At 38.8% G+C, this 16576-nt stretch overlaps 1 protein-coding gene across 1 annotated transcript in view; it reads right to left on the bottom strand.

Moving 5' to 3' along the window:
- Positions 1-16576, bottom strand: part of LOC115217359 (transmembrane protein 135-like) — a 631865-nt gene that overhangs the window by 391449 nt on the left and 223840 nt on the right. The gene's annotated exons all lie outside the window — the stretch shown is intronic.

Below are 16576 nucleotides of genomic sequence, written 5' to 3' on the forward strand. Positions count from 1 at the left end.
CGTGGCCGTTCGCCAGCCTCGTCTGGCACCTGTGTCGGTGGCACATAAAAAACACCATCCGAGCATGGCCATCTGCCAGCCTCGTCTGGCACCTGTGTCGGTGGCACATAAAAAACACCATCCAGGCGTGGCTGTCTGCCAGCCTCGTCTGGCACCTGTGTCGGTGGCACATAAAATCACCCACTACACTCTCGGAGTGGTTGGCGTTAGGAAGGGTATCCAGCTGTAGAAACACTGCCAGATCTGACTGGCCTGGTGCAGCCTTCGGGCTCAACAGACCCCAGTTGAACCGTCCAACCCATGCTAGCATGGAAAGCGGACGTTAAACGATGATGATGATGATGATGATATATATATATCCTGGGGTTATATATAAGTCCTGGGGTCGATTTGCTCGACTAAAGGCAGTGCTCCAGCATGGCCGCAGTCAAATGACTGAAACAAGTAAAAGAGTAAAAGAGAAAGAGAGAGTATATATATATATATATATATATATATATACACACACACACACACACACACTCATATACACTAGCGAAAATAAATTTAAGACCAATGATAAAAGTTCTATTTCTTACAAAATATTTTGTTACTAACACCATACAAATTATTTTTATCCTTTACACCTTATGCAGAATTTATTTCTCTTTTGAATAATGCAGACAATAACTATTTTTATACATGTTGAAGAATTCTAATGGGTCCACTGCATCGTATAGTAGGAACAGCTGTAAACAAATGGCGTTCATAAGATAATCAGTTATATCTCAACACAATGGGCTTCTTTCAGTTTCTGTCTGCCAAATCCACTTGCAATGGTTTGGTCAATCAGAGACATTGGTCAAAGCTGCCATACTGTGGTATTGAATTTGAAGCCATAAGGACAAGAAGCAAACTGGTCAACCACACAATGACAGCTGTGCATATGTGTATGTATGTATGTTTGTATATAAAAATTAGTTTCAAATTTTTGCACAAGGCCAGCAATTTAGTGGGAGGGGATAAGTCAATTACATATTTATTTAATTGATGCAAAAGGAATGAAAGGCAAAGTTGACCTCAGTGGAATTTGAACACAGAACATAAAGATGGATGAAATACCACTAAGCATTTCAGCTCACCAATTTATGTTTGTATATAAACATTAACGAGGAAAATGGAATAAGCGATTCATTTTATTGCATAATTCTACAATTATTTCATTTATATTTTACCAGATTATAACTGTAATATTATTATATAATATATGAAACAATACATTGTATCTGGATTATTTTACCAATGCTGGAAAATATTAATTTGTTAGGTTTAAGCATAAAATCAATTTGTTTGTATAAACGTATGCACCTTACTCTGTATATTTGTATATGCGTGTGTGTATTTGCGCACATGTGTATTACACACACAGACACAATTATATTCTGTATGCCTCTGAAATATATACACGTACATGCATGCACATAATACATACATGGACATATGATAATGATGATGATGATGATGTTGATGAGGATGGATTATTTATCAGTACTGTCAATGTGCATTCATTACCTACTTACTTATTTCCTACTCATTAAATTAATGTGTAAGTGACTGAGTATTTTCAGACATGTAGAAAATATTTTCAAAGTATTTTCAGATTAAGTTAGCAGGCTTGAATGTGTGGCAAGAAATTTGCTTCCCAACCATATAGTTCTGGGTTTCGTCTTGCTGTGTGGTAACAGTCTTTAAAAAAAACAATTACTGGGGTTGATTTGTTCAACTAAATCCTTCAAAGACGCTGTCCAATGGCTTGAAACAAGTAAATGACAACAGATGATGTGATATGTGACCAACCTTGACCATTACAGCTACAATCTGCCCAACAACTCCCCACACTGATTTGAACAACTTACACTGACCTGCTTGGGGTGATGAAAATTCACAACACAGAACACTTGTGCAAGGTGCTACACAATGGGACTGAACTCAAGATCATGTTGCTGGGAAGCAAACTGTTTAACCACTCAGTTATGCATATATCCACCACCACCCCGCCCACATCTTCATTATCATCATCATTTGATGTCTCCCTTCTATGTTGGTACGGGCTGGGCAGTTTGATAAGAGCTGATAAGCCAGAAGACTGTGCCAAGTCCTACTATCTACTTTGGCTTGCTTTCTATGGCTAGATGCTCTTTGTAATGCCAGCTACATTACAAAGTGGACTGGGTGCCTTTTATGTGGCACCAGCACTAGTGGGGTCACCAAGTAACTTGCAAGACAAGAGGTCCCCCAACTGAGAGTGGGGTGTAGTTTGAGGGAGGGGTTTTGTGTCAGGGGATGAGAGGTTTGAGTATGAATAGAGGGACAGAATTAGGTGTCTTGTAGTAGGAGATACATGGTTACATTAGTAGGAGAGAGAGGGGAGATAGTAGAAGAAGAGAGAAGAGACAGAAGAAAGTGGAAAGAGAAGAGACACAGAAGAGAGATAGTGGAGAGAGAGGAGAGAAAAAGGAGAGGGAGGAGAGAGATAGAGGAAAGATACTGGAGAGAAAGATAGTGGACAGAAATAGTGGAGTGAGAGACAAAGGAAGAGAGACAGAGGAGAGAGAGAGAGACAGAGAGGAGAGAGACAGAGGAGTGAGATAGTGGAGAGAGAGAGAGAGAGAGTGGAGAAATAGAGGATAGAGGAGAGAGAGAAAGAGAGAGAGAGAAGATGAAGGAGTACACAGAAAAAGGAAAGAGATAGAGGAAAGATACTGGAGAGAGAGATAGTGAATAGAGAAAGATAGTGGAGTGAGAGATGAAGGAAGAGACAGAGGAGAGAGAGAGAGACAGAGAGGAGAGAGACAGAGAGGAGAGAGACAGAGGAGAGAGAGAGAGAGAGAGTGGAGAAATAGAGGATAGAGGAGAGAGATAGTAGAGAGAGAAAGAGAGAGAGAGAAGATGAAGGAGTACACAGAAAAAGGAGAGAGATAGAGGAAAGATACTGGAGAGAGAGATAGTGAATAGAGAAAGATAGTGGAGTGAGAGATGAAGGAAGAGAGACAGAGGAGAGAGAGACAGAGAGGAGAGAGACAGAAGAGAGAGATAGTGGAGAGAGAGAGAGAGAGTGGAGAAATAGAGGATAGAGGAAAGAGATGAGAGAGAGAGAGAGAGAGAAGATGAAGGAGTACACACTCAAGTTAGAGGGAGATGTACATAAGTGAAGTGGAACCAAGGATTGCATAGGTAAGTAGGAAATGAATAAGTAGATGAATATCATTTACGACAGTTTAGAAATAAATCCTGTAAATATACACTCTAATGATGGGGTTAATAGCCTGGAAAATTATAACGACTCATCTCAGACATTTAGAAATAATGACTATCATTATGAGATGAATTAGCAGAACCAGTAGCAGGGCAGGGTAAATATTTGGTAGAATTTAGTCTCATTGTCTCTATGTTTCTGAGATCAAATCTCATGTGGCTTGATGTGTGTTCTTTACACACATGAGTCAATTAAATGAATTTAAATGTCGACAGATTGATGTCAATGAGCTAAATCTTGATTCAAAATAAATGATACATCCAATGGGGATATAGCAGAGGTGTAGTGATTGTTAGTTGAAAATTGCCATTGTCTTTCGTTCCTTCAATGATTGATTCATTTATTGCTTCATTCACTTTTTCATTTATCCATTAATTCACTCATTTTTTCTTTCATTCATTCGTTTTTCTATTCATTCACTCATTCATTCTTTCATTCATTCATTTATTTTCATTTAGTCATTGACCAATTCATTCATTTATTCTTTCATTCATTCCCTCATTCAGCCATTCATTCACTCATTTGTTCTTTTGTTTTCATTCATTTATTAATTCGTTCATTTTTATTCATTCAATCATTCACTCATTTGTTTCTTCATTCATCCATTCATTCACTCATTCATTCAGTCATTCATCCATTCACTCACACACACACATACAGATATATAGGGAGTTGGCTGAGTCGTTACAAGTAGCCAATAAAATGCCTTATAATGTTCGATCCAGCTCCCTACACTCAAAGTTCAAATGCTTTTCAAGTCAACTTTGCCTTCCTAACTATTCAGAGTCAATAAATAAAGTACCACTCCCAGTATTGGGTGGTCGATTCTTCTCATTTTCTCTCTCTTTTTCTTTCTGTGTACCGGTTTAGAGAAGGATGAGCTTTTCCAGATTTTAAAAAATGCCCAAGATATACTATGCATCAAGCCTGCAGTCCTATGACAGCATTCAAAGTTGGTGGGAGGGGGTAAAAGCATACATGTACATATTTATGCATGCATACATACTCACTTACACTCCTCTACATTCTGAAGTAAAATCTAATTTGAGTTGGCTTTGTCTTTCATCATTCTGGGCCAATAAATGAACTGTTGTTGATTATAGCAGACTATGCCACTCTCCTGACATTTATGGGCTTGAGCTATTATCAGAAATCAATATTATTATTATTATTATTATTATTATTATTATCGTTATTATTATCACTAAGGTGGCAAGCTGGCAGAATCGTTGGCACGCTGGGCAAAATGCTTAGTGGCTTTCCATTCTTCTTTATGTTCTGAGTTTAAATTCTGCCGAGGTTGACTTTGTCTTTTATCTTTATGGGATCGATGAAATAAACACCAGTTGAGCACTGGGGTTGATGTAACTAACTTACTCCACCCCCAAACTTGTTGGCCTCATGCCAAAATTTGAAATCAATATTATTATCATTATTACTAGGGCAGTGAGCTGGTTGTTAGCATGTTGAACAAAATGCTCCATGGTATTTACATTCTGAGTTCAAATTCCACCGAGGTCAACTTTGCCTTTCATCCTTTTAGGATCAATAAAATAAGTACCAGTTGAGCACTGGGGTTGATGTAATCAACTTACCCCTTCCTTTGAAATTGCTGAACTTGTGCCAAAATTTGAAACCAATAATTTTAGTACTAGGAAGGGCAATAACTCAGCAGAATTGGTAGAATAAACTATGGTCAAATTCCACAAATGGGGAGGGTATCAACTTGGTTGATAAAATAAGTCAGTCAAATTAATTTAATTGATTACTTCCTTCACCAAAAATGAGTGACCTTTAATCAAAATTTAAAAAATTATCATCCCTAATTAATTTATTATTATCATTATTACTATTATTCTTATTATTATCAAGGTGGCGACCTGGCAGAATTGTTAGCAAGCTGAAATGCTTAGCAGTATTTTGCCTGTCTTTACATTCTGAGTTCAACTTCTTCTGAGGTTAAGTTTGCCTTTCATCCTTTTGGGTCAATTAGATAAGTACCATTTAGGCAGTGAAGTTGATGTAATCGACTTAACCCCTCCTGCAAATTTCAGGCCTTGTGCCTGTAGTAGAAAGTATTATCATTATTATTATTATTATTATTATTATTCAACTGAAGATGGCAAGCTAAGAGAATCATTAGCACACTGGGTGAAATGCTTAGCGGCATTTCAAACATCTTTACATTCTGAATTCAAATTCCACCAAGGTTGACTTAATTGCTGCCCTTGTGGCAAAATTTGAAACTATTATCCCTCTCCAAAACTTCAAACTTTGTGCCTATAGTAGAAAGGATTATTATTATCATCATCTTTCATTTATGTAAATAACATTTTGAAACTCTCCCCATTTCCTGTCTGTATTTTCTACTTATGTATGCTCTTTCTAGCTTACCTGATCGATTTATCTGTTATTTCTGTCTTATCAATCTATCTATCAGTTTATCTTTTCTATCAATCTGTCTTTCCTGTTTCACTGTCTACCTGTCTGTCAGTCAATGTATGTATGTTTGTATGTTGTATGTGTAAATATATATATGTAAAGAGAGGTAAAGAGAGGTAAAGAGAGAGAAAGAGAGAGAGAGGGTGACAAATAAACTGCATGTAGGCAGACAGATATACACACAGAGTCACACATAGACACACACACACACACACACAGAGTAGAATGTGAATGCCCAATTTGGAAAGTAACTATAAATGGTCCAGAATGAACAACAAACAAAAAAATTTATGATGTTTCATGTAAGAAATGAATTTGCTTGCCAATACTTTCATAACAGTCCAGTGCCTAATGCACTGTGCTAAGCACTCATTATTAAAAATATATTTTGTAATTTAATCATGCAAATAACATATATGTAATTAATTAAATTGACTAACACTGGAATAAGATGTGAAACCAACTCATTTTGTCTGAAACTGACACTATTATCACTTATTCTTGAATTTCTTTAATAATTTGAAAAATGAGTAGAAGCGGGAAGTAAATCACTTAAGGAAATAAATTCTTCTGATAATGTATGGAAACTGGAATACTTAGAGAAGACTGAAACATCCAGATATTGAAACTGTAAGGCATTCAGTGATAAATTATATAAAAACAGATACAACAGATAGTGGGTATGCAGGTATTTTGAAAATACTTCGTGGAGTGATGACTATGCCCTGCATAATTACAGGCTGCCCTTTGGCAAGGCATAGCACCCATTCAGCCACCCTGCCAGGGACTGACGATTTGAAGATTTTGAAATGAACTTGAACTTCTTACTTTATGGAAATGATATACAAAGAAGTATTCATATTAATTAGAATTACTTGTTAAGGTTATCTCTGCAGATTTCCTATAAAAATTATAACCAGCACTGATTTGTTACAACAAATCAGTGTACTGCTATAATTTCTGTAGAAAATCTGTTGAGATAACTTTAACAAGTGATTTAATAGCACTGCTAACACAGTAGAACAGTTAGTCATTTATAAAGCATTTAATATACTTTATAGTATATTATGGTTGCATAATGAAATACTGTGTTCCTACAAGTCATCAATATTAATTGGAATGTACAGTATATTCTCTTCCAATGACATTGTCAACATTTGTGTCAGGTTGACTTTCAACAGAGGTACCCTGCTTTCATCATCTTCATTGCTTGTTCTATGTATAGCCAGAGAACAGAACCTGATAATACAGCAACTTTTTTGCACATTTTGCAAAGAGACCCTATCAGCATAGGTTGGAAAAGGCTATGAGTAATGTGTCTTTCAAATTTTTACTTGCTGTACAGAAGTTACTTGAGTGAAGTAAACTCATTAACCATTTTCCAAGTGGACAAGTAAGTGCTGAATGCTGGGGTACCTTCATGAATGGGAAGATGAAAAATTGGTAGAAAACTTCATCGCTCTTGAAGCATCACCTTGTGTAAATTCATTACAGTTGTTTTGCTTCATTAGTGAAAACACTCCAGCACCAGAATCTTCGATGACATATTTGTTGAACTTACAACTGATGCATGCATTAAATGTCTTGGTTAGGAGTAAGTAGCAAGGAACTATCTATCTGCTGTTGATTTCTTACTGTCCAACCAAAATACAAAAGCCTGCACCATTTGATGTTCTTCTGTAAGAGGGCTACCCATCCTCACCTATCTGGAATCTTGGATATATTTGTTGTCTTGTATGCTAAGTGAGGTCACCTCAGGAACCATTAGCTATGTGTGTTTTAACAATAATGATGAGCCCTTTCTTCTTTCAAAAGTCTGAAATCTCTGCAGATATGATGGAGCAAATCTTACATGTTAACTAGATCAAAATCTGTACATGTGGCAACCCCATTTTTTCCTCTGGTATTAGTGATAAGGGAAAGATCATTTAGATGAAATTGTGGCATAAAGGAGAACATTTGATCCTGAGTATAATTTGAATGTGCATCCACAAAATTTAACTTTCTGACTAAATTAAATTCATTTGTTATATTAATTTCCAGCTGACATACATACATAATCAGCAGCAGCAGACTAACATTAATCACACCTGGTAAACAGCATATATATATATAAAAGACCCCCTTCGGTCATGAATGACCATGGGATTGCACCTAGAAAGTTACCCTCCTAGACACAAGTCCGGGCAAGGTTGTTTTATGGAAGACCAGCAGTCGCCCATGCATACCAGCCTCCCCTCTCCACGCCACCAGTGTTATCCAAGGGAAAGACAAAGGTCGATACAGCTTGACACCAGTGACGTTGCAATTCATTTCTACAGCTGAGTGAACTGGAGCAACGTGAAATAAAGTGCTTTGCTCAAGAACACAACACGCAGCCCGGTCCGGGATTCGAGCTCACAACCTCACGATCGTAAGCTCGACGCTCTAACCACTGAGCCATATCATCATCATCATCATCATCGTTTAACGTCCGTTTTCCGCGCTAGCACGGGTTGGACGGTTCGACCGGGGTCTGGGAAGCCAGGGGCTGCCCCAGGTGCCAGTCTGATCTGGCAGTGTTTCTACAGCTGGATGCCCTTCCTAACGCCAACCACTCTGCGAGTGTAGTGGGTGCTTTTTACGTGCCACCTGCAAAGGTGCCAGAGGGGTCTGGCATCGGCCACGTTTGGATGGTGCTTTTTATGTACCACCGGCACAGAAGCCATTCGAGGCAGGGTTGGCATCGGTCACGTTCGGATGGGGCTTTTTATGTGCCACCGGCACAGAAGCCAGTGGAGGCTGCACTAGCAACGGCCACATTCGGATGGTGCTTTTTATGTGTCACCAGCACAGGTATCACAACTACTGTTTCCATTGATATTTGGTTCGATGTTCATGTACATGCACTTGACTCAACATTGTCAAATGGGAGAGGCAGGGACAGAAACATAAGCAGAAAGATACTTGCCCATGGATATATAAAAACATTATATAAATATATATGACAGACTTCCACACAGTATCCATCTACCAAAGTCAGTCACAAGGCATTGGTTGGCCTGGGGCCATAATAGAAGACACTTGCTCAAGCTGTCGTTTAGAGAGACTGAACCCAGAACTACATGGTTGCAAAGCAAGCTTCTTAACCACATGTCCATGCCTGCACCTATCACCACACAGCCTAGTGAATATGACCATGGCTTGGCGGAATCATTAAAGCATCAGACAAAATACAGCGAGATGTTCCGGGATCCCACGATCGGTTGGTGCTTTTTATGTGCCACCGGCACAGAAGCCAGTCGAGGCGGTTCTGGCGTCGGCCACGTTCGGATGGTGCTTTTTATGTGCCACTGGCACAGAAGCCAGTCGGGGCGGTGCTGGCATTGACCACATTTGGATGGTGCTTTTAATGTGCCACCGGCACAGAAGCCATTCGAGGCGGAGTTGGCATCGGTCACGTTCGGATGGTGCTTTTTATGTGCCACCAGCACAGAAGCCAGTGGAGGCTGCACTGGCAACGGCCACATTCGGATGGTGCTTTTTATGTGTCACCAGCACAGGTATCACAACTACTGTTTCCATTGATATTTGGTTCGATGTTCATGTACATGTACATGCACTTGACTCAACAGGTCTCCTCAAGTACAGTGAGATGTTCCGAGATCCTACGATCGGTTGGTGCTTTTTATGTGCCACCGGCACAGAAGCCAGTCGAGGCGGTGCTGGCGTCGGCCACGCTCGGATGGTGCTTTTTATGTGTCACCAGCACAGGTATCACAACTACTGTTTCCATTGATATTTGGTTCGATGTTCATGTACATGTACATGCACTTGACTCAACAGGTCTCCTCAAGTACAGTGAGATGTTCCGAGATCCTACGATCGGTTGGTGCTTTTTATGTGCCACCGGCACAGAAGCCAGTCGAGGCGGTGCTGGCATCGGTCACGTTCGGATGGTGCTTTTTATGTGCCACCGGCACAGAAGCCAGTCGGGGCGGTGCAGGCATCGGTCCACGTTTGAATGGTGCTTTTTGTGTCCCACCGGCACAGGTATCACATCTACTGTTTCCATTGATATTTGGTTCGATGTTCATGTATATGCACTTGACTCGACAGGTCTCCTCAAGCACAGCGAGATGTTCCGGGATCCAAGGTACTTTGGATGGGCAGGGGGTATGCGGAACTGGTGCCGGAAGCATCCCGGGTCTTAGTAGTCACAGCACATCTCCAGAGATCTCGGTCCTTCGCCATTGCCTCAGTGAGGCCCAACTCTCTGAGGTCATATATGTATATATATATATATATATATATATATATATATACGTATATGTCATCATCATCATCATCGTTTAACGTCCGTTTTCCAAGCTAGCATTGGTTAGACGGTTCGACAGGTGTCTGGAAAGGCTCCAGTCTGATCTGGCAGTGTTTCTACAGCTGCATGCCCTTCCTAATGCCAACCACTCCGTGAGTGTAGTGGATGCTTTAAGTATATTTGTAGAGAGAGTGAGAAGGAGGGAGAGATGGAGGGAGGAAAGACTAAAACTCATAGTAACAAACCTTTTAATGAGGAGACAAAAGAGGCAGGTATAACAGTAAAACACAAGGATGCAATGCTGTGGTGTAAACGAAGAATCAAGCAATTGCTACATATAAGAGTGGGAGGAGAAGAGAACATACAAGCTTTCTCCAATATATATGTGTATGCGAGTAAGTGAGCATGAGTGTGTTTGTGAGTGAGTTAGTGTGTGTGTGTGTGTGTGTAGACGTATCCTTATAAGCCTGTCTATGTATTCAGTCATTCCAGTAATGTATCCCCAGTGCTGTATCAAGACTGGTGATGTTTTGTATTATGTCAAGTTTACAGAGTCAAAAAGACATCAAGTGACAAACACTGCAAGGCTTGTAGCTAGAGAAATGTATTGATAATGTGTTTGTATGTGTGTGTGTATATATATATATATATTCACAGGCTTGTGTGTGCATGCTTATATTAATGTGTGTGTGGGTGTGTATGGCAGGATAAAACTTTGCACAGGGGTCTGAGGTTAGGGGAGAATCTCATTTGTAGGTAACACAAGTCACCCATGAAAACAGCAGTAGTAGCAACAAGAAGACTAAGATTTCTTCCACTTTCTCTTTTCTCTCTTTCTTTCTTTCTCATTCATTTCTATCTCTCCTGGTGAGAATTAACAGCATGAGCTTAGTATACTATATATCTTTGGCATCTGCTAAGAAAAAATGAAAACAAGAAAAACACAAAGACAAGAACAAGACTACTGTTTTATGAGTGTGGCACAGGCGGAAACAGGAGTTGTTGTTGTTGTTGTAGTAATTTAGCCCAAGGTCAGCCCTAATCAAGCAGGTCTATGACTAAAGCTGTTCCTGCCATGACCATCCCATTATTTTCTTGTGTATAGGGAAACAAGGACCATATTATGCATCAACTATGTATTGCCAAGATGGTAGGGTAAGACTTCCAGGAGAATTGGCTGCTATTTCTAGAAAGCTGAGTGACTAGATACAGGCAGCTCCTGCACTGCTTTATGGAAAGATTGGCAATGGAGGTCAGTGCCATTCAGATATAAAATATTAGAAACAAGTAAATAAATGGAAAGTAAAATATCAAAAATAATTGCTTCTAATTTAGACACAAGGCAAACCATTTTGGAGGGGAGTGGGGCTTAGTGACTAGATCAGTGGTTCTCAACCATTTTTTGCCTATGAACCCTTTTGATTCTTTTTTGCTTGGAGGTACCTCTATAGGCATTTGATGTATATAAAAAACATCATCCTGCTGTATTTTTATAATTAAATATTGATAGGAATTGTATAAAAAAAATTAAAATATTTTGTGTATTCTAGAGGTATGGGCAATCTATTGTGCATAAATTTTAACAACAAAATCTTAACTGGACTTCCAACGGCCATATGGCCATATGGACCCTGGTTGAGAATCACTCAGAATGCAAAGAGTCGGAACAATTACCTCAAGGTATTTCGTCTGATGCTTTAATGATTCCGCCAACCCATGGTCATATTCACTAGGCTGTGTGGTGATTGGTGCAGGCATGGACATGTGATTAAGAAGCTTGCTTTGCAACCATGTAGTTCTGGGTTCAGTCTCACTAAACGACAGCTTGAGCAAGTGTCTTCTATTATGGCCCCAGGCCAACCAATGCCTTGTGACTGACTTTGGTAGATGGATACTGTGTGGAAGTCAGTCATATATATTTATATAATGTTTTTATATATCCATGGGCAAGTGTCTTTCTGCTTATGTTTCTGTCCCTGCCCCTCCCATTTGACAATAAGAGTATTGTTTTTCTTTTCTTGGAACCACTGGCATTAGTGAGGTTACCAAGTAACCTGCAGAATCAGCACAACACAGTGGTACTCTTTTTTTCTTTTACTGAGCATGGAGTTTACCCATGGACTTCATAAGTCCTCTGAGAGTGTTGTGATTGATTAAAAATTGCAAGTCAACAGCTGTGGAAAACACATTAGGTAGGGAGTTCCAAAGGGTTAGAAAGAAGAATTGGATGTCGTAGCTAATGCAGGCTTTGAGGGGAACTGGACACAACAAGGGTGATGAGAGGGGGAGATGCCTGGGTAGAAGTGGCAAGGACAAGGAGTAGAGGCCATTATAGTAGTAGTGAAAAAAGGCTGACAAGAGACAGTGTTTCTTTGAGTCAGAGGCTGAGGATGTGACTGTGACGTGGTTGTACTTTTAAGAAGCTGCTACACAGTTTCTGTCAATCCAATCTCAATCAAAGGGCTTGAGTCAACCTAAGGCTGTGGTACATGATACTTAACCAAAATACCATGCAACGAAATTGAACCGGAGATCTTGTGATTGTGAAACAAAACTGCTTAGCTATTTGGCCATGCAGCACACACACACACACACACACACACACACACACACACACACACACAAGATAGATGAAAATTTCAATGTAACCACTAGACTTATTCATTCTAGCAATTCAGTTGATCTACCACTGAAAGTCACACTAAATGTTTTAAGTTTCTTAATCTTAGAGGCATATCTCATAAAAAACATGGAGAGAACAAAGATAAAATACATCAACCATATGTTTCTTTTTGTCAGCAACCTCAGAGTCACAAACTGCATAATCTTGGTTTACTAGGAAGATCCAGAAACAACAACTATGTGTAATGAGGCCTCTACTCAGCAATACATAGTGGTCACTCAACCAGTGCTTATTTGCAGGCAAGCCTACCTGAAATTACACCTACCATCTTAAAACATAATAAGTAGGCGTAGGAGTGGCTGTGTGGTAAGTAGCTTGCTTACGAACCACATAGTTCCGGATTCAGTCCCACTGCATGGCACCTTGGGCAAGTGTCTTCTACTATAGCCTTGGGCAGACCAAAGCCTTGTGAGTGGATTTGGTAAACGGAAACTGAAAGAAGCCCATTGTATATATGTATATATATATATATATATATATATATATATGTGTGTGTGTATGTTTGTGTGTTTGTCCCCCCAACATCACTTGACATCCGATGCTGGTGTATTTACATCCCTGTAACTTAGCGGTTCAGCTAAGAATAAGTCCTGGAGTCGATTTGTTCAACTAAAGGCGGTGCTCCAGCATGGCCACAGTCAAATCACTGAAGCAAGTAAAAGAGTAACGAAAAATGCAGAAGGGAAATAAAAAATAAAAAAAAAAGATAATCAGCTTGGAATGAGCACATCATAGCAGCTGTAGCAGAACTTGAGCATAAGTATTTACAAATATTTGAAAACAGAAATGCATGACTGTGGTAGTTGCTTACCTCCTCTCCCTTTACCTATTCCCCCATCCCTGCAAATAAACACTGTTTCTATTGTCTGCACTCACTTCTACTCACTACTCATCTCATATCTTGAAGGTGCACTCAGACACTTCATCTTCACTATTTTATTTCTTTCCAGTTCCACCTAATCATTATCACTCACTCTCTTTTAAATGTAAATAGTCACATAGCTCTTTGACAACAAGAAACCTGTTGTGCCCCTCTTCTCTCATACTTTAACCCCCTCATTTCCTAACATAAATCTCTCCACCCAGTGTTTGTAGTCATGCAAACTGCACAGTAACACTTCTAGTACTGGTGGCATAAAAAGAAAAAAAAAATTTCACCCAGTACATACTTAATGTAGTTGGTATTAGGAAGGGCATCCCCCTGTAGAAACCATGTCAAAACAGACACTGGACATGTGTGCAATCCCTGGATTCCTTAGATCCTGTTAAACTGTCCAACCGATGCTACTATGGAACATGAACATAGGTATGATGATGATGATGATGGTGGTGGTGGTGGTGATGATGATAATGACGGTGATGCTGATGATGTTGATGGTGGACTTGCTGCTGGTTTTATTTACGATCTTGTTTCTAATTTATGCCACTGCAAACCATCAGTAATCTACCAACATTAATCATCTTTGTCTGTATATTAAATGTACATATTCTTGTCTATAAACATGTGTGTGTATGTCTATGAATGTGCTTGTGTATATGTATGTGTGTGAGTGTATTGGTCAACTAAGTAAAATATCAGTTTTCTACATGTCAGCTTTAAGCATTCTGTGTTTTGGTTTATTGACTGCATAATCTTTCCAAGTACTGAATCAATGACTGATAGCAGCAATGCATGTTTGTTCTTTCTGTGCAAATTATATGACCTCTATTGTAAGCCAGCTGTAATTAATTGTATTTTGGGTTTTACTTCACAGAAAATCCCACATTATCACCAGCTGACCTCAATGCTGGAAAAGAAAAATGAGCTTAGTTCATCATGTCATGATATTCTGAAATTCCTCTCCATGAATTAAATAAATCTATTTATCTGCTGATGTTTCTACTGGAACACAGCTGGCATCTTAAGCATATAATGGATTAGATGATCTCATCCATTCCAAGACTGGAATCACCATTCCAAAATGTAAGATACTATGAAACATATTGTATGGGAATTGATATCTTCCCCCACTTTTCATTTTAAAACATGCACACAGAGTATTTAATTCTGCACTGTTCTGTCACAACCATATGTAATCACTGCTCTTACATTTTTGTATGCCACAAAATCAACATCATCATCATCATCACCACCTTCATCATTGTTTAACATTTGTTTTCCATGATGGCATGGGTTGGATGGTTTGACAGGAGCTGGTCAGACTCCAATTGTCTGTTATGGCATGGTTTCTATGGCTTTATGCCCTTCTTAATGCCAACCACTTTACAAAGTGTGCTGGGTGCTATTTACGTGCCACTTCCACAGGCACGTTTACACAGCACTGGCACAAGTGCATTTCATGTGGCACCTGCACTTGTAAAGACATGCCTGTATGTATGGATGGCAGAGATTTTACTTAGCTTGATGCATCTTCTCAAGTACAGCAAATCACAACTCCTGGCTTCTTGTCATTTCCTCAGTGAGTAAATTATGTCTGTATGTATGTATGCATGCATGCATGTATATAAAGATAAGATCCAAGGATCTTACCCCTCATAGTAATAACCCCTTGTTTGGGTAATTGACACTTCCAAGGTTCTGCCAGCTATGAAACATAGCTAGCCTGGATTTTATCTAATCCATTCCCTAAATTTGGATATATATATATATAACAAAATAATAAATAAAACATATGCATATATACATACATATATGTACGTACCTACATCTATATGAATATATACATGCATACATAGGTACAGGACATCAAAAAAATGTCAAACACAATGAGAAACGAAAACATAAAAACAGAACCATGGAAACGGACAATTTTTTTAAAACAACAAAAAAACAGGGTACAAGACATACAACACAAGGAAAATTCCCCTTCTTCAGCTGCCTCCGTTTTGTCTACTCTGTGTTTCGAAGGTAAAGGCGAGACACAACTTCGGTGAAATGGTCCTTCCCGCAAATCAAATTAAATAAAATTTGAGATTTTTTGCGGAGGGCTAAAAGTGGTAACAAAAACAGGACAGTAAAAACAATATAAGACAGTAAAAATACAAATAAAAATAAAAACAGTAAAAGACAGGACAAGTAGAATAACAGTAATAAGAAATTTAAGGGCTGTTAAGCCGAACAAAAGAAAAATTATTTTGAACGCGTGAGAACAATTGCATAAGAAAGGGATAGGATGCTGTCTATACTTGTTGAAGGCTGTGGTCAGAAAGACAGGAGGACTCTGGTCACATGTTTTTTCGTATATATATACATATATATATGTATATATGCATATGTTTTATTTATTATTTTGTTATTATACGATGAAACGCCACGCATCCTCTTCCAAGTAAGTTTTATATATATATATTAAGATTTAGATTTAACTTCAAAATTTAAACTGCATTTTGGGTATGTCCCTAATAGTATGTCAGCAAAGCATGTTCGCTGTTTATGGTCACCTGATGTCAACCATGGTAATTGCACAATCATTGCTGGATCTATGTTAGGAATTCCTCAGCGCATGTTAAGTATAGTAGAAACAACTGACATCAAAGATAGAGTATACTGGAAGCTTTATTAATCTGACTACTATCAACATGTTCTAGTTAAGCTTAAGAGCAAAACGTTACTTATGTAATGAGAAACTGAGTTATGTCACCTAAAGAGATGCTTCTGCACTGTGGGGTGCATTAGAATTCATTGTATAGTTTCCCACCCACAAGGGAGCAGTGCATGATGTGTCGAAATGACTGTTGTGATAAATAAAGTTTCCAGTATACTCTATCTTCCATATCAATTGTCTTTACTATATATATACAAATAGATATAGTAATTGCTATTGTTGTTGTGTAGATCCAGGAGGCCTATGATTGAAAG

The sequence above is a fragment of the Octopus sinensis genome, linkage group LG1 (assembly GCF_006345805.1).
Source record: "Octopus sinensis linkage group LG1, ASM634580v1, whole genome shotgun sequence".
In the NCBI taxonomy this organism is placed as follows: domain Eukaryota; kingdom Metazoa; phylum Mollusca; class Cephalopoda; order Octopoda; family Octopodidae; genus Octopus; species Octopus sinensis.